Here is a 23022-nt window from a genome sequence, read left to right as displayed (position 1 = left end):
AAGTTTTGCGCTTACCCTTGATGTATTTTAATTTTTTCCTTCGGTTTGTGCTTGTTATATTACATATACCTCTCACAGGCGTAGATTCAACTAGCTGTTCGTATGTGAAACTTCCTGTTTAAACGTTTACAGGCTTTTAGTTACTAAAATAAACCACTTTTTTCAATTTATTAATAGTCTATATTAAATAACAATGGCAATAAATACATTTTGTTTTGGTTTCTTTTATTTTTGAAGATGCTTTATTTTAAACTTCACATAAATAATGGAATGGAAACACGGAAACAAATCATTGCACAGTTCTTTAATAAAACACAAACTGAAATCTTTTCTTCTCAGTAATTAATTATGCAGTACATAGACAACTGAAATACAACGAAAAGTATTGAGTTGCGTCACCTACTGTGTGTACTGTACTTTTTTCCTTTACACAACTAAAATATACATAGACTGAAACAAAAGTTTTCTGTGATATTCTTAAATTAAAGCACTGAAAGCATAGGGAAACATGGTCAGGGTACAGACGAGTACACACATGGTAAACTGCAGAATTACCGTACAAATTTACCATGGTAAACTTCCATATATAGAAACAAGTTTAGTTTTATTTATGCTTCCCATTTTTGTGGACCCTTTCTTTTAGATCTACGTTTGGGTTTGTTTTCGCTGTGCCCAGGGTCTGCGCTACGTTTAACACATCACATTCAGTTTATCCTGTTTGGTTTTGTATTTTCTGCTGCTTTCTTTTTTGTAATCCTCCTAAGGTCATGTCATTTTTTTAATGGCACGTGTCTGTCGCTTAAAGTGTCCCAGTGAATTTATGTTGTTAGTTATTTCTTTCCATGTTTCTTTACTTGATGTTTTTGGCCCTGCAAACTGTTAAATAATATTTATTGATTCTTTTCCATTTAACTAACTAACAGGTCAATTTGTTTTCCTTTTCTTTTTGGTCAGTGCCATAGCATCAAGGTCGGAGTCTGCAGTAGTCATAGCTCGATCCTATTATATTTGCCTACTGCTTCTTTCTGTTCACTATTCCGCTCATTTATGTTTGCCCAAAGTTCTTGTGTTGCGAATCTATTTATAATGAGATGCAAATTCCGATCTCTCCTGTAGAAGGTAATTTATGCTGTTCATAAACTTGCAGTGATATTACGGTAGTTGTTCACAAAAAATTCTACGAAGGACGGAGGCTACGAATTCGCAGTATTTATGAACATGTAAGTAATATTAGTACATAGAGCCCATAATCTTTGGAGCAGACATTTAAAGCCTTGATGCCCTTGGACAGTGGCTCTCAACCCTGGTCCTAGGAACCCACTGTGTCCGCTGGTTTTCATTCCAACTGAGCTCTCAATAACTAGACCCTTTTAATTGTCTTCAGCTCTTAAACAGTTGCAGAGTTTAAGTTACTTATAACATGTTATAGCTAACCTGGAATCTGCAACTGGTTAAAACAATTAAAAAGGTTTAATAAAACACATTATCAGTTCAATTAAGGGTCTAATTAAGTAATTGAGAGCTCAGTTGGATTGAAAACCAGCAGACACCGGGGGTCCCCAGGACCAGGGTTGAGAACCACTGCCCTAAGAGACTAAAATCTGCAGGATTTACTCACAAGCATTTGCAATAAACCTGAAACACTAATATGTGACATGATACTGACAAGGTAAAACTGCTTCCAGCCCCCACCCTGCACAGTACCTTTGCTGACAGGCATAAGGACGGTCTGAACCCCTCCTGCTGCTGAACTCACACCCAGCTGTTTGAGCTGGCTAGCAGGGATAGTCAGCACAGCCTGTTGAGCGTTGGACTGACCTGAATGAATATTCAACATGCCTGTAGAAATGGAGAAAAGAGACATTACTTGCATTAGATGTATGAGCATATTCCACACAATACATTTAGCGTAAGGTGGGCTTCAGTTGTCTGTTTTTAGTTTAACGCAACAGTGAAATAGAACAGGGATGTAAAGCCAAATGAACCAAAATAGTTTAATAATAGAAAAAGTCAAAATCCAACTATTATTTCCAGCCAGTTTCAGTCGTTATCTTTGAATTTTAAGATTAATAGAAGCCTTCATTAAAACTAGTAAATTACATAGCTGCTTAATGAAGTTTTGATACCTAGGTTCAGAAGGAATGGTTGCCCCCTACACCCATTTCCTGTGTTTCTACCGCTTTGTAAAATGTATTATGGGGGTCTACTGCCTAGTCAGGTTGGTAGATTAACAAAGCAAGTGGGTTTCACACTGCATAATTATAAATAACTTTCATTCGATTCAATTTGAATTAAAATTAAAGCAGATACATTCCCTTTAACCAGTTGTGTAGAAAATGATGCTAACCTGACAAAGTAGCTGCAGTCTTCCCACTCGCTGTGCTTGAGCTGGAAACCAAGGACGCTGCTGTGACTATTGAAGGGCTGCTGCTCTTGGCCACAGTGACCAGTGAAGGATTGATGCTCTTGGTGACAGTCACCACTGAAGTGCTCACACTCTTGGCAACACTGACAGCTGAAGGGACGACACTCTTGGCAGCCCCAATGACCCCTGCCTGGCTCTGCGCTACTAGAATGGGCTGCTGAACAGCAGGTTTTACCCCTTGGGCAGATGCAGCCACAAAGCTAAGGCTCCCTCCATCAGATTTCTGGGAAGGATGACGGCAGATTACATATTACCACCACAATTACATTTCCTACACAAACGAGCACAGTCTACAGGCAAGCCCTGAGACAAAACACAATACATAAAATCATTAAAATATATATATATTTTTTAAACCCAATGGGTTTGGTCCTACAGCTGAATTGTTCTGGCCAATGTACAGTACCTATGATCAAAAGCAGAATCTGGAAAGCTTAACACGACTACTCAACAGTATAAGATAGAATCATGTAGATTCAAATGAGAAGAATCACAGACAAGAATCAAAGACAAGTTGGAGAAAACAAGAAAAATGAGCAAGTCTCGATACTGGAACAACAGAACGGTTGTAAACAGAATTAAAAGAGAAGAGTAAACCAATTAGCTGCAAAGCATGTATCGTTTTCAGTGCCTACAGAGAGCCCTTCCAATGAATACTGGTTTAAATTGCATATTGCACATGTTTGCTTTGAGTAACCAGATTCCTTCCACAACTGATGTATTTTAAAAGATAATTACAATGTAGTAATCTATATATTCATGCTCAATATGTCCATCACTTAATATCAAAAATACAATACACCCAGGTTGCATGTTTCATACATAAAAGCTACTGACTATCTTGTTGCGTGGGTTTCATGGTGCTCATTTAATGACCTCATGTTCGAGGACAACAGCAGCTTTCTTTGAATTCACGTCACATTTACAGCATTTCTGTAAGCCAATGTTCATATTGAAATGCCTTAAAATCGCTCCTTTAGCCTGTGATCACCAGTTCTTTTAGTACCAGTAATATAACATACGGTTCAGAAAGTAAAATGGTATTGGCATTTTAAAAACTCAAATGGTATTGGCATTTTAAAAACTCAAATGGTATTGGCATTTTAAAAACTCAAGAACATAAATAATAATAATATATATCCACTGCTGGATGAAGGCCTTCCCAAGATTCTTCCACAACAGCCTGTCTGCTGCGTCTCTCATCCATGTTGCTCTGGCGTGTTTTCTAATTTCATCTTGGATATATATATATATATATATATATATATATATATATATATATATATATATATATATATATATATATATATATATGGTTAAATTATGTTTGAAATGCACTATCACAGTGTGGATAGATGTTATGTATTGTCCACCCCTTACCAATCTTGAGAAAAAAGTCTAGCAAAATAATCCTGTAACATTTGTCTTTCCTAGTAAGTTTGTCCATGGTTAGGCAGCCTATTTTATTAAATGTTTTTTTTTGTCTGGGAATAATTAAATGCTGTTCACATTTATGCAACTTCTATTCAAGGCATCTTACAAGATCTATTGCCTTTGAATCTGCTCTGACAAACATATTTGTTAAGGATATCTATATTTACAGGGGTGCCGGTTATGGTAAAAAAATAAATAAATAACATTCCTCTTCTATCACATTTAAAATAAACAAAATAAAACCCATTAAAAAACAAAAAAACAACTATTACTTTTGTATGTCTACCAGTACTGCACATTAAACAGTTTTAAAAAGCTAAAAATTACATGTGGATGAGTGGTTAAGCTGACAATTTCATTCCCTGCTGGAGTCCTCATCACAAAACAACACACAATATATCACAATTGTCAGTCACTGTTAGTGAAATGTTAGGGGGTATTCAGGTCACAGCGGATGTGGGCTTGGACAGGGGAAGCTCTCCTGTAGCTTCAAAAATAAATTAAAATCAAATCTCTTCTGCTCAAACCATTTGGGTTCTCCCCGAACAAGGCGAGTTCTTGTTTTGACTGACCTGTGGTGCGGCCCCTGCAGCGCTGCTGGCAGCCGCGGTGGCTCTGATGGAGCTGGCAGCGGTAATCACTCCCCCTGTCATTCGCAGGGTGGTGATCCCAGGCTTCGAGAGGTGGGGTGCAGAAGCAACTGCCTTCACTGAGCCGTCTGATAATTTCACTGTAGATGTCTGGCCAGCGACCTTTTAAAAAATATAAAAAAAGCAAAAGACAAGCCTTACATCACAAATAATTTAGTGATAGGAAAAACAAACTGATAATGTTGGAAGAACTAGAAGGAAACACTAAGGTTATTTACTGAAACAGCATTTTTTTTTTAAAGAAAAAACTGTTGTAAACTTAGTACTGTTTATTTTAGGAAATCGGTACAAGAATACATCAGTTCAGAGAACTTTGTGGCCCATGGTGGCTGAATCGTGCTGCCTTTCAGTTGGTGCCTCACAACTAACAAGTTTAAAACATCTATACTGAATGACTTTTCCACTGCAATATTGCAAAGTGGCCTACTGAGTGTTCATTTATTTAGCAGACACCTTTATCCAAGGCAAGTTATAGAGACTAGGGTGTGTGAACTATGCATCAGCTGCAGAGTCACTTAAAACTACGTCTCACCGCCTGGTTACAAGCCCTTTTCTTTAACCACTGGACCACACTGACGTAATTACCAGCACATAACTACTCTAAATCCCTATTACTCTTTGTGGGTTGTGTAACACTGATTGTTAACCTGCAGTCAATCTTCAGTTAGAAAAACATGCATGAACAAGCATGTGAAAAAACAACACAAAGGAGGCTTGAAGCGACCTTCAGGTGAAGCGCTAGTCAGCAACACTTGTCAACAATGCCGAGTCTGCAAGTACCTTACATTTTTCAGATTCTGTCAGCATTGTTTTTCCAACATGGTTAGTCAGTGTAGGGGAAGGGCCATACAGGCATGCACAGCAACAACTAATGAGGTTAGTTTGTGACGCAGGAACCCCCTTCATGAGCGCTGTTTGAAAAGCCACGATTCAGCCAGATAAAATAAACAAGTCATAACTGGCTAGAAAACATTATTTACATTTTACAGTGAAGCCAAACTGATTGGGAGTTGTCACAAAGACGGCCAGAGTGGGTGGCGTCAGACCGGAAGCAGGAAGGAATTCAAACACAGACAGACGGTGATGGTGATGAGCTGAGTGCAATGGCTGCACTCAGCGTTTATTAACAAATAAAAGGGTTGAAACAGCACAAAAACAGGACACGGCACTTGCGCCAAAATAAACAGACATACAAAACGGACTAACACTAAACAAACGGTGCACGGACAGACAAACAGACACGGTGAGAACAAACACTTTACGTTTACGATCGTTCACTATTTAGTTTCTCCTCTCTCTCTCACCCGTTCTCCTCTTCCGAACACCCAACCCCGACTGCAAGAAATGTGCGTCTATATATACTATTGTGCTGGGATTCAATTACTAATTAATTATTCACTTGAATCCCAGCACGTGAATTAATTCTGTGCAACCCCGTGCTCACATATTACATTTAACCAGCACGTGAAGTGATTTGTGCCCTCCTCGTGCCTACATACAAATCTACACTTTTTAAATATACGTGAAACACAGACCCGTTTATATCCCGTGTACCAATCTATACACCAACATTAACACACGCACGCAACATACATACACAGAACACACAAATGCACACAGGGGCGGGGCACTTTGCCACATATACCCCCCCCTTGTGCGCAGCACACATGGCCTCAACGGCCACCTCCCCCCTTAAATACCCAGCAGTCCAGGCCAAAGTCTCGGGCTGGGAAGGGAGGCTTCAGTGGGCCCATGGCTGGAAATGCTGTCAGCTCCCCTGCCGGTAGTGGCACGGCTGACAGCATGCTGGTCCCGTCATGCAGCGAAAAAGCTGCGGGGGCAGGTGGTCCCCCGACCTCCCCCTTCTTCATAGCCGGCAGCTCCCTCCTGTGGGGCTCCGGCCACAAGAACTCCTGCAGCGAAACTGCTGCTGGGGAAAGTGGTCTCCAGACCTCCTCCCCCTTCTTCGTGGCCGGCAGCTCCCCTTTCTGGGGCTCCGGCCACCGTACTCCCTGCGGAGGTACGGGTAGCAGAGGCAGCTCCTGCTCCTCTGCTCCGGGCGGTGGCGGAGGCAGAGGCAGCTCCAGCTCCTCTGCTCCTGGCGGTGGTGGAGGCAGAGGCAGCTCCAGCTCCTCTGCTCCTGGCGGTGGTGGAGGCAGAGGCAGCTCCAGCTCCTCTGCTCCTGGCGGTGGTGGTGGCGGAGGCAGAGGCAGCTCCTGCTCCTCTGCTCCTTGCGGTGGTGGTGGCGGAGGCAGAGGCAGCTCCTGCTCCTCTGCTCCTTGCGGTGGTGGTGGCGGAGGCAGAGGCAGCTCCTGCTCCTCGCGGTGGTGGTGGCGGAGGCAGAGGCAGCTCCTGCTCCTCTGCTCCTTGCGGTGGTGGTGGCGGAGGCAGAGGCAGCTCCTGCTCCTCTGCTCCTGGAGGTGGTGGAGGCAGAGGCAGCTCCAGCTCCTCTGCTCCTGGCGGTGCTGGCTCCCTCTGCTGTGGCGGCTGGGCATGTGCGCGCCGTGCTGCCTTCAGCAGCATAGCGAGAGGCTGCTGGGGGACACCAGCATCCTGCCCTTCTCCCCCCAAAAAATTTTCAGGGGGTTGAGCCTGTAACCCCTCCCCTTCCGGCTCTTGGGGCTGAACCAGCAGGCATTTTCCCTCTGCTGGTGGCTTGGGTCCCAGGGCTGTGGAAGCCCCGACTTGCCTCCCTTTGGGCTGTGGACGCACCGACTCCTCCCTTTTGGGCTGTGGACGCACCGACTCCTCCCTTTTGGGCTGTGGACGCACCGACTCCTCCCTTTTGGGCTGTGGACGCACCGACTCCTCCCTTTTGGGCTGTGGATGCACCGACTCCTCCCTCTTGGGCTGTGGACGTTCGGGCTCCCCCCACTCAGGCGTAGGACGTTCGGGCTCCTCCCACTCAGGCGTAGGACGTTCGGGCTCCTCCCACTCAGGCGTAGGATGTTCGGGCTCCTCCCACTCAGGCGTAGGATGTTCGGGCTCCTTCCACTCAGGCGTAGGACGTTCGGGCTCCTCCCATTTGGGCTGTGAAGGCAAAACCAGCAGGCATTCACCCTCTGCTGGTGGAGATGGGGACAGCAGGTACTCACCCTCTGCTGGTGGAGATGGGGACAGGAGGTACTCCTCTGCTGGTGGTCCTGCTACCTGGGCTGCTGTTCCATTTATGGTTGCCTCCAGGTAGCTAAGGACAAACTCCACACCTTCCTCCAAGGTGTTTGGGGTGTGTTCCTCCTGATAGGCCTCCCATCTCTCACTGTCCATCATCCACAGGGCCCGGACGACTATGGGCAGAGACTGGGCCTCCAGCCCAGCATTCTCTAGGAACCAGCCCCGCAGTTTGATGGCGTCTTCTGCCATTGACTTTTTTTTTTTTTTTTTTTTAATCCAGACCCCTCCTGGTCTGACGCTTGGAGGCGCGGCTATCCCCCGATGACACCACGTGTCACAAAGACGGCCAGAGTGGGTGGCGTCAGACCGGAAGCAGGAAGGAATTCAAACACAGACAGACGGTGATGGTGATGAGCTGAGTGCAATGGCTGCACTCAGCGTTTATTAACAAATAAAAGGGTTGAAACAGCACAAAAACAGGACACGGCACTTGCGCCAAAATAAACAGACATACAAAACGGACTAACACTAAACAAACGGTGCACGGACAGACAAACAGACACGGTGAGAACAAACACTTTACGTTTACGATCGTTCACTATTTAGTTTCTCCTCTCTCTCTCACCCGTTCTCCTCTTCCGAACACCCAACCCCGACTGCAAGAAATGTGCGTCTATATATACTATTGTGCTGGGATTCAATTACTAATTAATTATTCACTTGAATCCCAGCACGTGAATTAATTCTGTGCAACCCCGTGCTCACATATTACATTTAACCAGCACGTGAAGTGATTTGTGCCCTCCTCGTGCCTACATACAAATCTACACTTTTTAAATATACGTGAAACACAGACCCGTTTATATCCCGTGTACCAATCTATACACCAACATTAACACACACACGCAACATACATACACAGAACACACAAATGCACACAGGGGCGGGGCACTTTGCCACAGGAGTGTTCACAAAAATGATCATTTTAGGTCATGTAGATAACTGTAAACAGAATAGACAGAGGGTTGAAGGTGGTTAGTGCATTTTCTGATTAGACAATGGGTCAGAAGAGTACTGCACACAACATAACAGAGGTATTTGTAAAATCAAAGTTCGGTGTAATTTAATGTACAAACCTCAAAACAACTCTTTTGATACTGAGGATTAAATATGTATTTCTGGGCAACTTTGCCTACAGATTGCTTGTCAAAGACTTTCTTAGGATATCAAAACTGTACCTGCGCAAGGATGGCCGCCTTTTGGCCAGCAGTTACCCTGATTGTCTGCTGCTGACCAGAAGAAGAGGGCACACTGTGACTAGCGGATCCTGCCGCCACCTGCTTCCCAGAGCCCTGAGGTGCTGGCTGGCCAACCAAAAATGTTCCCTGGAAAAATCAATGTTTCGGGTCAATACGAATCAAAAGAACAGTATTCTGCAATCATTAACTGTCCATTACTAGTAGGGCAAAGAAGGTTGCTGCCAAGTTATTTTAATGTAACACTCCCTCCTCTGGCAAGGACAAATGATTTTTAAAAAAGTTAAAAACAGCATGACATTTCTAAAACAGTAATTAGTTACCGGTAGGCCTGAAAGCTTGTGTATATGGAACTGGCTAACACTGTGGATCTAATAGCTGTCCCGAATAGCCTTTAGAAACAGCTCACTTCTTTATTCACAGCTTTCCTCAAAACCAATTGCCATGTGTTAATTTAGCATTGCTACTTCCTCATCCTATACCTTCTTTGTACGATTACCAATGTGTGCTGCAATGCACTACATCACTCCAGTTGATAACTGCCATCAACTTATTTCTATTCAGTTGCAGTTGTTGGGATGTTGTCTATCTGTTTTGTCCATTTAGGGTTTTCTCTGAGCTTAATTACAGTACCCCTGAGCTTAAAGACAAACCACGTTCAGAAGCTAATCAAGCTTATAGCAAATACTGGCTCCAACAGCTATGCAATGAAAGCCTTGCTTCCCTGTGTTTGAGTTCTTGATTTCATTTACATTGTGCAGGTTTTGTATTGACACACAGATGTTTGGCTCTTGTGTCCGGCAGTCATGCTTTTATAATCACCCCACAAGCAAGACACTTTAATACCAACTCCATGCATTTTATGTGTCTGCTGTTGCTGCTTGTACTGACCTGTGGAGTTTGCTTGAGAATGTAAGAGGTGTAGGACAGGTTCGGTGGTAGACTGCTGCTGGTAGTCTGAGAGCCTCCTCCTGCACTGCTAGCATTTTGCTGACCTGCAAAAAGCAATCTGCATTATTAGATTTGTATTATGTTCTTACCACTTTACTAGGTTTGGAAAAAATAGCAAGATCCTTCCTGCATACCTTGGTAGCACTGCATGAATTACTCTGGCAGTTAAGGTGGTTTTTGTACAGATATGAACATTTGCTTTCATTAATAACCATGTTTTCCAGCTTTCTACTGAAAGACACTATTTCTCTTTTATTCATTATTAAAATATCTATCTGTGTAAAAATTAAAAATTCTGTGCAAAACTTTTCGTAGGTGGTCATTTTAACATTAATATTAAAACAACAATATCCAGTAGAGCAAAGTAAGATCTGTACCTGTATTAAAAAGGGACACATTTTTAGGGGTGCAAAAACACTACTGGAGGTGTCTCAGGAGTGCAAAATTGCACCTGTCTGTCTATTTTAAATACAGAGGAGTATCTATTTGAAATGAGGAAAAACCTTGTATACTACCATCCTTCCATTCTTTTTACATACAGGGCTTTAAGTTGATTTTAAAAACAGGTCAAATTGATTACAGAACCGGTTCCATAACCAGTCATCTTTGTCTGTGTTATAATGTATGGTAATCCAATTTGTGACATAAAGGGGAGCAAACCTCTGACTGGCGGAAAGGACTGTTGACTGGTATTACCTGAAGGGTTTGAAGCCCGCAGTATGGCTCCCTGGGGTATCAGCAGCAGTTTCCCTTTGCCTGATGGATTCTTGCTGTTGGTTGTCAGATACAGCTTGGTGCCTGGAGGTAAATTGGCCAGGTTGGCAAGATTATTAGCTGGCAGCTGCAGTGTAGCCATAACTAGAGAGGGGGAAAGACAAGAGAAAAGGAATTTAAAAACATTCTGTTTCTAATCATTCATTTAAAAAAAAAAAACAAACAGTTTAACAGAATTCTGTAGAAACACAACTTTTCCTTTCTAACAGAATAGCATTTATCAATTTAATTTCAAATCAACAAGCAGAGATATTGGGCCAGCTATCCAACCACACACCAAACTCCCATTCTCGTACTGAGAACCCTTTATTTAATAGAGGAATAGTTTTTGTTTAATCTGCGATGGATTTTAAATTGTAAGACTATTACATTTGTCCAATGACTGGATACAGCACAGGCAGCAGCTTTGAAAAGTCCACTGAACAATAACAGAACATAACTTCTGACAGCTTGAGTGCTACATTTTAAATTATATTCCAATGGAAATATTTCCTGTATCTCCGATAGGCTGGGAAACCAGTCCTTATGCTCTGGTATATTCTAAAAGAATATTAAAACCATATCTCTAAAAATAAACACACATCAAAATGCTACCTTATCAAAAAAGAAATGATGTTTCTATTGTAAAAACTATTTTGCAAAATCAAATATAATCCGTGCCCAGATCTCTAACATTTTTACATTGCCTCACTAATACACCAAATATCTTACATATTGTTTTGCATTTATAAAATGTGTGCAATTATGTCAGTAGAAAAAATATATAATTTGAAAATGAAGCCACACTAGCCCTCCCCTCACCAATGTTTTTATTAATAAAGGTTTATTTTAAATCAAATTCTATTTCACTAGTTTGTCTTAATCCAAGATTCAGAAGCAGTGTTTGTCTTGAACCATCGATAAAGCCAGGATTTACACAAAACATTAGAAGTGATGAGGATGATGCCTCTATCCAGTAAAACCAGTGAGCCTGATTTTTAACATCCCTGTATTAAGCTGTGCTGAAAATTCCCACTGAATAAGTAGTCTGCAGGTCCACATGCGGGCCAAAATAATAAAATGAAGACTTCATAGCATTGCCTAGGAGCACAAATGTGGACCATGAAGCTGCAGTCATGATATCCCATAACAACTCTGGGGCACTACTGTACCTAGAAACATTCCATGATTGCCTAGCAACAGAACACAGAATGGCTTTTGCACTTGTTAGGCAAGGAACAGGCAGAAAGTGTTTAGAAATGAGAATTGAGAGAGCCATGTTTTAAATTTTAAATATATCACCATTAGAAAAAAGGCAACTTGTTATTGGTTTATCATTTTCAATCATATGCTCTTATCACACCCCTTGTGAAACGCTACTGTTCAGCAAATATTTTGAGTGAAAAACTCTGTATAAGCTTTGCCAACACTGGTGCAAAAAATAATAATAAAAAAAACATAGCCACATTAGCATTGAAGCAGTTTATTGGAAGTATGATACTTTTCAAACACATACTATATTGTTTACTTGATGTTATTGGTTCTACCTTTCATGTTTGGTTTGTGTACAATTATGCAAACTGTTTTTTTTTTTTTTATAATAACTTTAACTTAAACAGATCCCTACTACTCATGTAGTTCTGTTAAACATGGTTATTCTATCTTGTTGTCATATTGATCTCAATGCAGACAAAAACAATTCTGACATATACAGATTATAAATTAAACACATCATGCCCAAAAATGAGGCCCAATAATCCATAACGCAATTATTTACATTTTTTCAACATCCTTTTCTGTGATTTATTTAATTTGAAAGAATGATTTACATTTCTTTTTTTAACCAAACATTCAGAAATTTGTAAATCCCAACATTGAGAAGCACACACATCTCCAGTTTATCTTCCAACACGACCACGACCCAAAGCATATGGCTAAGTCAATGGCCTTCGAAATTGTCAGATATCAATCCAACAGAACTGCTTTGGACTGATCAGAAAAAAGCCGTAGCCAAGCATTGTGTATCCAGTCTGTCTGAGTTGAAGGAAATATGCAAGACAGAATAAAAGCAAAAGGACACACAACATGCTAAAGCAGGGGTGCCAGCACTTTTAAATTAAATAAGTTTGTTAGTTTTTTTTTTTTAAAGATTATTTATTAAATTACTAAATTGTGTATTTTGCTTTTTGTTTTATTAAAAAGTGCTTGAAGTTTTCTAAATGCTTGTCCTTAATCTGTTACCTTGAATTATGGTATAAACAGCGTAGGGTGCCAATTGTCTCTGACTGTATTTTACAAAGATGCATCCCCTTCCATTGTAACTTTTATCAGTATAATTATGAAAAAGTAGATCACAATCATTCACATTCGGGGATAATACAGAAATACATTTAGATGTGCTTCAGTACCATCTGTACCTGCCAGAGACACATCTGTTCAAGGGTATTGAGAAACAACTTCAGTTCACAGCAGAGTGCATAGAAACACAACCACTGCACTGGGATACTGATCAGCTTTGGCAAGCAGGGTTCTGTGAGAGACCCTTTTCAAAGTCTATGAAGTATGTAGTATATGAAGGCCCTCATCTTCCAGGTTTCTTGTTGGATTCAAGCCATAACATCACTTCCACCAGATGTTTGTGAAATGAGTTCTGGGGGTCTCCACCCTGTTACTAAGAAGCTCTGGATTATCACAGTGCTGCTAGACTGCTATTAATGCTATTTGCTTTCTGCCTGAAAACAAGACAAGGACCAGATGGACTTAAGTACCCTTATAAAAGTTTACTAAAGTTAAAGTTAAACAAGAACAAATTGAGAGAGAGAGAGAGAGAGAGAGAGAGAGAGAGAGAGAGAGAGAGAGAGAGAGAGAGAGATCACTGAAATGGGGTTCTTATTTGAAGGGAAACTGGCATCCAAATTACTGCGTGCACCTTTAGAGACAATATCCATAACAATATCCATAACTTCATGCTTTGAAACCAGTGTCTCTTTAAACATATCACCATTTGACTAAAAAATAAATAAATAAGGATTTAATCTGCTCTAGGGCACTGCCATAGTTATATCACTGTACTGGCATGAAAAAGGCAATCAGGAGTCTGTCTATTGGAGAGAGCACTCATTAGTGAGGAAACTGGTCTGATTTTCTCACTGTTGTTACATACCATGGCTACTAGCCAAGACCTCAAAAAGTCCTTTCATCCTCAAGGGCTGCAAACCAAAACTAAACTGTGACTGGATGACCTCCATTAGCACCCACTTATCAAGCCTGGCAAAATGGTAAACTTGATAATGCTCATCCGGTACCAATCTTTCTGTGTCATAATCTCTAACAGCAATAATTTGGAATCAGAGGCAAGTTAATTACCTGAACAGCAGCAACCTTATTACTGTACAGAACTATACGTTTGGTATGTTTGTAACACATACCACCCCAGTACGGATATAAATACGAAATTTAAGCCATCAGTATCATGCAATCCACCATAAAGTAACTCATTAAATCTAACACTTTACTTTAATCCGATTACATTTTCAGTAACTTATAATTGTAATGGTTCCTTTTTCAGATAGGCCACTAAAACTTGGTAATGCATTACATTTTAAATGGAAAAATAACATAGTACGTTTTTTAAAAAAAAAGGACTACGGCTAATTCATAACATGGAATTTTTATCATCTTACTAGAAATAGCATCAGAGGAGGAAGCAAGTGGGTTCAATAGCTGGATCTTCAAAGAGTATTTCCAGCTTCAGTCTGACCAAACCTGTAAAATGTTAACTGTGCCTGAAAAGTAACTATTTGTAACTGTAACCAGTTACATTTTTTTCAAAGTAATAAAATACTCTAACTAGGTACAAATGTATTCCAGTAACTTGTAACTTTTTTAAAGAAACTAGCCATTTCAACAGCCCCAAAACCAGGTATATCACATACGAAATTGAGCACACTGTCAATTTCTTCCATCAGCAACACCATGTACAGAGCTGTTAGAAAAAAGCAAGTAGAGATTTCTGACTTGGAGCGCAGGGAAAACCCTGACAATAATTTCAAAGTCTAGGCAGATGTACTATTATTATTTGTAATATTTTATAAAAACAAACTTTGTCACAAAGAAATCACAATCTCCTCATCTTATATCAAATCGCAATACAATAGAAGACTGTCAAAACTATACGGATAAAAGACCTTTCAGTCACTCCAGATTAACACTACATGATGTAATTTCATGTGACATCAACTGTGCTTTTTATTACCAACAAGCCTGCTTTTATGAATTAGAAGCACAACAAACAATGCTAATTAAAATGGGTAATTGTATGTAAAAAAATAATGTGTTATCTTGTAACAATAGTAAGTCGCACTGGATAAGGGCATCTGCTAAGAAATAAATAATAATAATAATAATAATAATAATAATAATAATAATGCTGTATTGAACCAGCAGAATTATCCCAGCTTTTCCATATTGTCTGTGTTTAAAAACAAAACATTAATCATTTGATTTAATATAAGCACTCCATGAAGTTCAATACGGATATAAATTGCAGATGTATTACCCCTTGAAAATGAGAGGTGGTATATACTGTGCAGGCTTCCCAGATGTTATGTGGTTGAATGGTTCCATGGTTGCCAAAATCAGATTAGGGCAGGGGGGCAGAAGATAGAGAAGAGAGGGCACTTCAGGGCGGAAGGGGGCTAGGGGTGTTCCTCCCCCTACTTTAGTGGTCAGTACAATACCATAACATAACATATAAACAACCAATATTCATTTGGGGGACCTATTCGCTTAGGTGTTCAAGGAAATCAGCAAACTAGATGTGTTCTCAAATGAGGCTGCGATCTCAATTGATTCAATCGCTGGTTTAACAACAAAACAAACAAACAATTACTAAACAATATATAGGTATATAAATTGTAATGATATGTTACCTGAGCCTTGCGCTCCAGTCTTGGGGGCCCCTGAGGAGGACATCTGGGCCTTGGTGACAGTGTGCACTGACTGGACCATCACTGTTGCGCTCGCTGCACTCACTATAGCCTTGGCCACTCCCTGTGTGATCACCTATTTCTGCCCGATCACCTTGTTGGCCGCAGTGCTGGGTTTGGCTACAAGGATCTGACCACCACTGATAGGTACAGCCTGTTTGATGGCTGACTGCAAGGTAGAGCCCATAGAAATCCCCACAACCTGCGAACACAGCAAGTGGTCCACTGAACTGTAATGTACAAGGGCCACTTTGTACAGCATTTTTGTGACTGGTTCAATTACCGGAGTTGAGCAAATGTTTAAGATCAGCTTTCTTTATAAATGAAATTTACTTGCTGCTAAAACAGAGAAAAAATCTTCAGGTTTTTTTCTTTAATGCAAGCTGGTCTTAATCATTATCTAGTTGGAAACAGGTTGGAAGCATTTTGGTAGAAAGTGTAGAAAGTGACAGGGTGAAGGATTGTGGTAGCTCATTGTCTGACTGAATTTCAGCATAATTATTTTTTATAAATTCATGTATGAGAGGATGAAATTACACCCATGGTCAAAAGTGTTGCATCACCTAGAATTTTAGGACTGAGACGTAATTAAGTAATAAATAAATAAATGTATATATATATATATATATATATATATATATATATATATATATATATATATATATATATATATAAACATAATTTAGATATTAGCAAAGAAAGTACAAAAGGATATTGCAAAAATGTACCGGAAGCCACAACAGTAGTACAATATTTCATGTTAGATTTCAAAATGTCACATTTTTCAATTGTAGTCAATTTTACGTTAATTATATGGAAAACTACAAAGCGGTATGTAATTCAATATGTTAACATAACAGTATTCCGCAGGTTTAATTCGACTTTAGGAAGCAAAATGAGTTAATTCTATTGGGTGATGCAAATCTTTTGGCCATAGCTGTATATCTGCTTTTGCATTGTTCTAAAAAAAAAAAAAAGTAAGTAATTAAACTACAGTGCACCACCTTTAAAAAAGGGCCCTTAATACTGCAGAACCAGTTTAGTCGGCATGGTATTTGCTCTCATTTGCCCCATAATTCCATTCCAACTAACAAACTGATTCTCATGATGAGGCAGAAGGTAAATAACACAGATCTCATAACTATGGTTCCCAACTATGGCATTAAGGGCGAGCAGTGTAGTGTAGTGTAGCGTAGTGTGTGTATTGGTGTGTCCATACCTTGCTCTGTGTGGTCCCGGTTCCTACAGCACTGGTTTGTTTCTGGGGCGACAGAGCAATCATGTGGCCGCCTTTCACTGTGACAAACTGCTGGGCAGTCTGTTGCGAGGTTGCCGTGGAAACCATCATCTGGTGCTGCTGCTGTTGAGGTGCCTCTCCAGGTTCTTGCTTTATAATAACCTGGTTTAGGAAGAGAGTACATGCTACAGTGACACACCCACAACCATTTATATTACTGTACAGAAACACTGTTTCTTGGTCCCCTTATTAAATGTATACAAATTTAAAAAAGCAGCACTGGCTCGCCCCACAAAAGTGTTACACGTGAACATATGAAAATGTACAAAACAAATGGAGGCCGTTCGGCCAACCTACACCTGTCCAGTTCCTAGTAGCTGATTGATCTCATGACGTTGTCAGCTTGGGTCGTAAAGAATCCCAGGGATTCAGCATCAACAACATGACTACTGTATGTAACTCATTCTGCAGTCATAGCTTAAACCTGGGATTGGTTCGTCAGACTCTCTCTGATAATAGTGACTCTTCAACTGATTCAATCACAAACTGGGACAATTCAATATTTAATGTAATGATTTATAAGTTTTTGTCCCAGCTCATTTTGCTTGTGCTAAGCATCCCCATCTGTTAGGTTAAAATGACTAGATGTTTGAGCTGATCAGACATGTGTACTGTAAACATAGAGTATTTTATGCTGCATATTAAACTACATTACACTGCTTACAGCACTGTAGTGCTGTGCTTAAAAGGGGAATTCTTATGAATAGCTATGGCCAAAAGTTTTGTATCACCCTATAGAATGAACTAATTTTGCTTCATAAAGTCGAATGAAACCTGCTGAATAATGTTACATTAACTTATTGAATTACATACCGCTTTGTAGTTTTTATGTGACATTTCAAAATCTAACATAAAATACTGTACTACTATTATGGTTTCTGGTAGACTTTTGCGATATAATTTTGTAGTTTCATTGATTACATGATGTGATGCAAAACCTTTGGCCATATTATTCCTATATTGGTATGCGTTTTCAGTTTGTTTATACAAATACAGCCACTACTGAGTGCTGCCACGAGTCTTCTCCTTCCCAGAATCATACTGAAAAATGACACTGCAATGTAGTCCAGATTTTACTATGTGTATAATACAATCTGCACCCCACCAGGAGGATTCGAGAGGATGTTAAACTAGGCAAAATTAGTTGGTTTGACCTCCGATTCAGTGCCCCTATAGTTGTAAGAGGTGAAAACAGTGGTTTGCCCCATAGGGTATAAGTGTCTATAATTAAATTATTGGACCCTGTGCAGCGAAAACATTTTAAAAAATATGACTTGGCTTGGACTTTTCTATAGATCCTTCTTGGTTCCTATTGCACAGCAACATCTCTTTGCTTGCAGCATGAGAGCACAATGGCATAACATACCATTACGCATTTAATGGTATTAAACAATAGCTATTACGTATTTAAGATATATAATTTGCAATTGCAAACAGATACGATTTATATTTATAATTATTCTTAATCTAAATTACAATGGATCTTTAATAAAACTGTACAAAATGCCCCCAAATGAAAATTGATCATGCTGTATCCTTTAATAATCAATTGATCAATAATATGGGGAGATTTCTCTTTCACAGGAAAAATCAGAGCTAAAACGGCATCAGTTTTGGAATTCTTGAAGTATTATTCACAGAGTACATCACGTCAGTTGTCCTGCTTAAACACCTTGCAGACAGGCAACTCATGCAGCTACTCATGCAATGCTTTATGAGTAACTGCATGAGTTGCCTGTAATTGTATGTAAAAATAATGTGATATCTGTATAATGTGAAATAATGTATAATTATACATTATAATGTGATATCTTGTAACAATTGTAAGTCGCCCTGGATAAGGGCGTCTACTAAGAAATAAATAATAATAATTTAAAAAAATGTGCAGTGTGGTTTAGAGGAAAAATGTGTTGAACTAAAAATGCATGTACAAATTACAAGATAAAAATGGAGGAACTAGCATACTATACTGTTGTTGTGAAAGGTGTGCCAAACAAGGCTTTCAAATCTGTTTCTTACCTCTAATTACACAGCATCATCAACACTTGCTTCTGCCTAGTACTCATTCACTTCCTGAGCAATATGGTCCCATTGTATTACATGTAATAACCTTCTGCCGTTAATCAACCTCAACTGAAATAGAAAAACTAGGCCAGAACTGTAAATGCAAACCCTGAAGCTACTATGCTTATTGTAGGCAAATTCCTTGAAGAACACCGTGTGCATCAACACCTGACAGCAACAAAAGAGTGGGGGAAATTGTTCATACTGATGCTGCAAAAGACCTTGGAAAAGAAACCGTCAAACAAGTTTGTAAGACTGATGGAATGAAGCTGCATTGGGTAATTGTTTTTTTTTTCAATGGGCCTAATTGCGAGAAGTGAAGCTTTAAAAAGAAAGACAAAACATGTCTTGTGTACTTTAAATCCATTTGTGTCATAATATATTTACAAACATTTTTTTAAAATTACCCTGTTACATACTATATAAAGTGTCTTTACACTTATTATTTATATAAGAAAAAATTCCAATCCAATATTCTTTATCCTTCAAGAACAATTCCAGCAGTTATCTAATAATCTTACTGACATGTCGAATTAGTATACAGTGCCTTGCATAAGTATTCCCCCCCCCCCCCCCCCCCCTGGACTTTTCCACATTTTGTAGTGTTACAACCTGGAATTAAAATGGGTTTAATTGGGATTTTTACCATTTGATTTAAACAACATACTTAACACTTTGAAGGTGCAAAATCTTTTTTATTGTGACACAAAAGTTAATTAAACAAAAAAAGAAGACATTTGTTGGTTGCATAAGTATTCACCCCCCTGAGTCAATACTTGGTAGAAGCACCTTTGGCAGCAATTACAGCTGTGAGCCTTTTTGGGTAAGTCTCTATCAGCTTTGCACATCTGGATCCTGCAATTTTTGCCCATTCTTCTTGGCAAAATTGCTCAAGCTCTGTCAAGTTGGATGGGGACCGTTGGTGAACAGCAATTTTCAAGTCTTGCCACAGATTCTCAATCGGATTGAGGTCTGGGCTTTGACTGGGCCATTCTAAGACATTCAGGTTCTTGTTTTTAAACCACTCCAGTGTAGCTTTGGCTGTGTGTTTAGGGTCATTGTCCTGCTGGAAGGTGAACCTCCGCCCCAGTCCCAGGTCTCTTGCAGACTGAAACAGGTTTTCCTCTAGAATTTCCCTGTGTTTTCCATCCTGCCCTCAATCCTGACCAGTTTACCAGTCCCTGCCGATGAAAAGCATCCCCATAACATGCTGCTGCCACCACCATGCTTCACCGTGGGGATAGTGTTCTCAGGGTGATGAGCAGTGTTGGCTTTGCGCCACACATAGCGTTTTGCACTAAGGCCAAAAAGTTCAATTTTTGTCTCATCAGACCAGAGAACCTTTTTCCACATGTTTGCTGTGTCTCCCACATGCCTTTTGGCAAAATCCTAACAGGATTTGATATGGTTTTTTTTCAGCAATGGCTTTCTTCTCGCCACTCTTCCATAAAGCCCAGCTTTGTGGAGTGTCCGGGTTATAGTTGTCCCATGGACGGTTTCTCCCATCTCAGCTGTGGATCTCTCCAGCTCCTTCAGAGTTACCATTAGCCTCTTGGTTGCTTCTCTGACTAATGCCCTCCTTACCTGGTCACTGAGTTTTGGTGGACGGCCTTCTCTAGGCAGAGTCGCGGTTGCGCCATATTCTTTCCATTTTTTAACCCTTTGCGGTCCATTGTCGGACCTGGTCCGACATTGCAATTATTCCTATCAGGTCCATTGTCGGACCCTGTCCGACATCATTATAAAAACGCAAAAAACGGGTTTCTAGTCGTTTTTTCAGCAGAAAAAGCCAAAAAAACCATTCAATGGCCGAGTGGGAGCGACAGGAGCCGAGACAAGCCGATAAAAAAAAAAGAAATAGGGGCGGTCATAAGGAAACAAGCTATCTAATACTGCACCAGCGCACAGCGATTATCACAGACATTTGCAGAGCTTTTTTGAGATGTTATAGTAATAAAATAATGACTTGGATTGCATTATTGAGGAGTTTGGTGATAAAACGAGTGATCAGGAGATGATCGATCGGTATATACGACTATTATTATTATTATTATTATTATTTATTTATTAGCATATGTGAAACCTATAGCAAACGAAAGGGTGGGGCTGGGCTGGAGATGCCTAGTGAGTGCTTTGTTGATATGCAGGGCCTTTTAAACCCGTTTGACTGTGAGAAAAAATACTTTTAAACAGCGTGTCTAAAATTAACTGCGCGTGTGAAAATAAATTAGACCTGGCGTGCCTGACGCGCATTTAATAAATGGACCGCAAAGGGTTAATAATGGATTTAACGGTGCTCTGGGGGATGTTCAAAGTTTGGGATATTTTATTATAACCCAACCCTGATTGGTGCTTCTCCAGAACTTTAGCCCGGACTTGTTTTGATAGCTCCTTGGTCTTCATGATGCTGTTTGTTTAGATATGCTCTCTAACAAATTCTGGGGCCTTCCAGAAACAGGTGTATTTAATCTGAGATCATGTGACACTTTAATTGCACACAGGTGGACTCCATTCAGCTAATTATGTGACTTCTGAAGGCAATTGGTTGCACCACAGCTTATTTAGGGGTGTCACAGCAAAGGGGGTGAATACTTATGTAATCAAGACTTTTCAGTTTTTTATTTGTAAATAATTTTGAAAAATATGTAGATTTTTTTCCCCACTTCGACATTATGGACTATTTTGTGTAGATCAGTAACAAAAAAATCCTAATTAAATCCATTTTAATTCCAGGTTGTAACACTACAAAATGTGGAAAAGTCCAAGGGGGGTGAATACTTATGCAAGGCACTGTAAGTATGGAACTTTCCAGGAATTATTAATTAAATAATATATATTTAAGAACATTCGGTTAGTTTGAGTCTCATAGTTCATTTTAGTTACAGGTTCAACTAGTATTATTTAAAATGATAAATCCTTAGGATCACTCTGTCAATCAAAATGCCTAAGCGGCCTTGGACCCCCTGCCTAATTTATGTACTATAGGTTTTGACTTAATTTTGGTTTGGCTAAGTCTTTCTTGACCAAATTTCAAACATTTTATAAAGCTCTGGTTTAAATAATAGTGACAATATGAAGTCACTAACAAGGTGTCTGATACCTCAAAGCTTCTGGTCTTTATCATCTAGAAAAAAGTCACCTTTATGGCACCCATCTAAGATAAAAGGTCAAACTGAAGGATGCAGCTAGATTCTGCCCAAGTAGTTTTCATTGCACTGATAATATGAAGTCAGCATATGAAATAGTTTATGAGTAGAAACAGTGGCATCCTACAGGGATGCTTAATAATAACAAAATAAAAATAAAGCAAGGAGTGCTGCATTTCACTGGTAAAATATATGGCATCGGATCTTCATGTTTTTACATTTTGCCACAAGCTCCATCATTTCTGGTTTCAAGCACTGTGTTCGGCTGACCGATCAATTTGTAATTTTGAGGTTCTATTGTAATCTTTTAAAAATGTACCTGATACAAAGACATCTCATGAAACAAAAATAACCTACCCAATCTATTTCTGTAGTTGAGCTGACAAGCACTCCACACAAAACCCAGAGGTCTGATATAGTTGGGCTTACCTTTGTGAAGGTACCAAGACCACCAGAGACAGACTTGGGGCTCTGCACCTTGCCCTGGCTCCCAAAAGGGCAGAGAGGGGGCATGGCTGCAAACAGAGATTCTTCCTGCCAAGAAAGACAAACATTACTGTCCAGCTTTACACTTTTAAATTATTTACACACAAAATATATTCGGAAGAACACATCACTAATCAGTACAGTACACTTGAGAGTATTTTTTAAATGTGGTGATTAAAAAAAAAAAAAAGACTATAAAACTATGCAACAAGAGGGAGAGTGTACTCAATTTTACACAGACATGTATATAAATTTAACAGAAAAAGGAATTATGCCCAATAATTCGAGCCATGTTGCAATTATTAGCAATGTATTAGCTCTCCTTTTATTATCCAAGCCTTTAGAAAAGAGGGGAAGATTTAAAATTAGAAGACAGCTTTATCAGAACAAATAAAGAATGTCAGTCTGAAATTCAGCTCCAGTCTAAGCTCAGGCCCCCCACCCGCTCCCTTGTCATC

General features: G+C 39.8%; 1 pseudogene; it reads right to left on the bottom strand.

The window, feature by feature from the left end:
- Window positions 1–23022, bottom strand: part of LOC117416764 (YEATS domain-containing protein 2-like) — a 64570-nt pseudogene that overhangs the window by 8251 nt on the left and 33297 nt on the right.

The sequence above is a fragment of the Acipenser ruthenus genome, chromosome 12 (genome assembly GCF_902713425.1).
Source record: "Acipenser ruthenus chromosome 12, fAciRut3.2 maternal haplotype, whole genome shotgun sequence".
Lineage (NCBI taxonomy): Eukaryota > Metazoa > Chordata > Actinopteri > Acipenseriformes > Acipenseridae > Acipenser > Acipenser ruthenus.
Note: the sequence above shows the minus strand (reverse complement) of the source record. Positions and strands in the feature narration are given on the sequence as shown.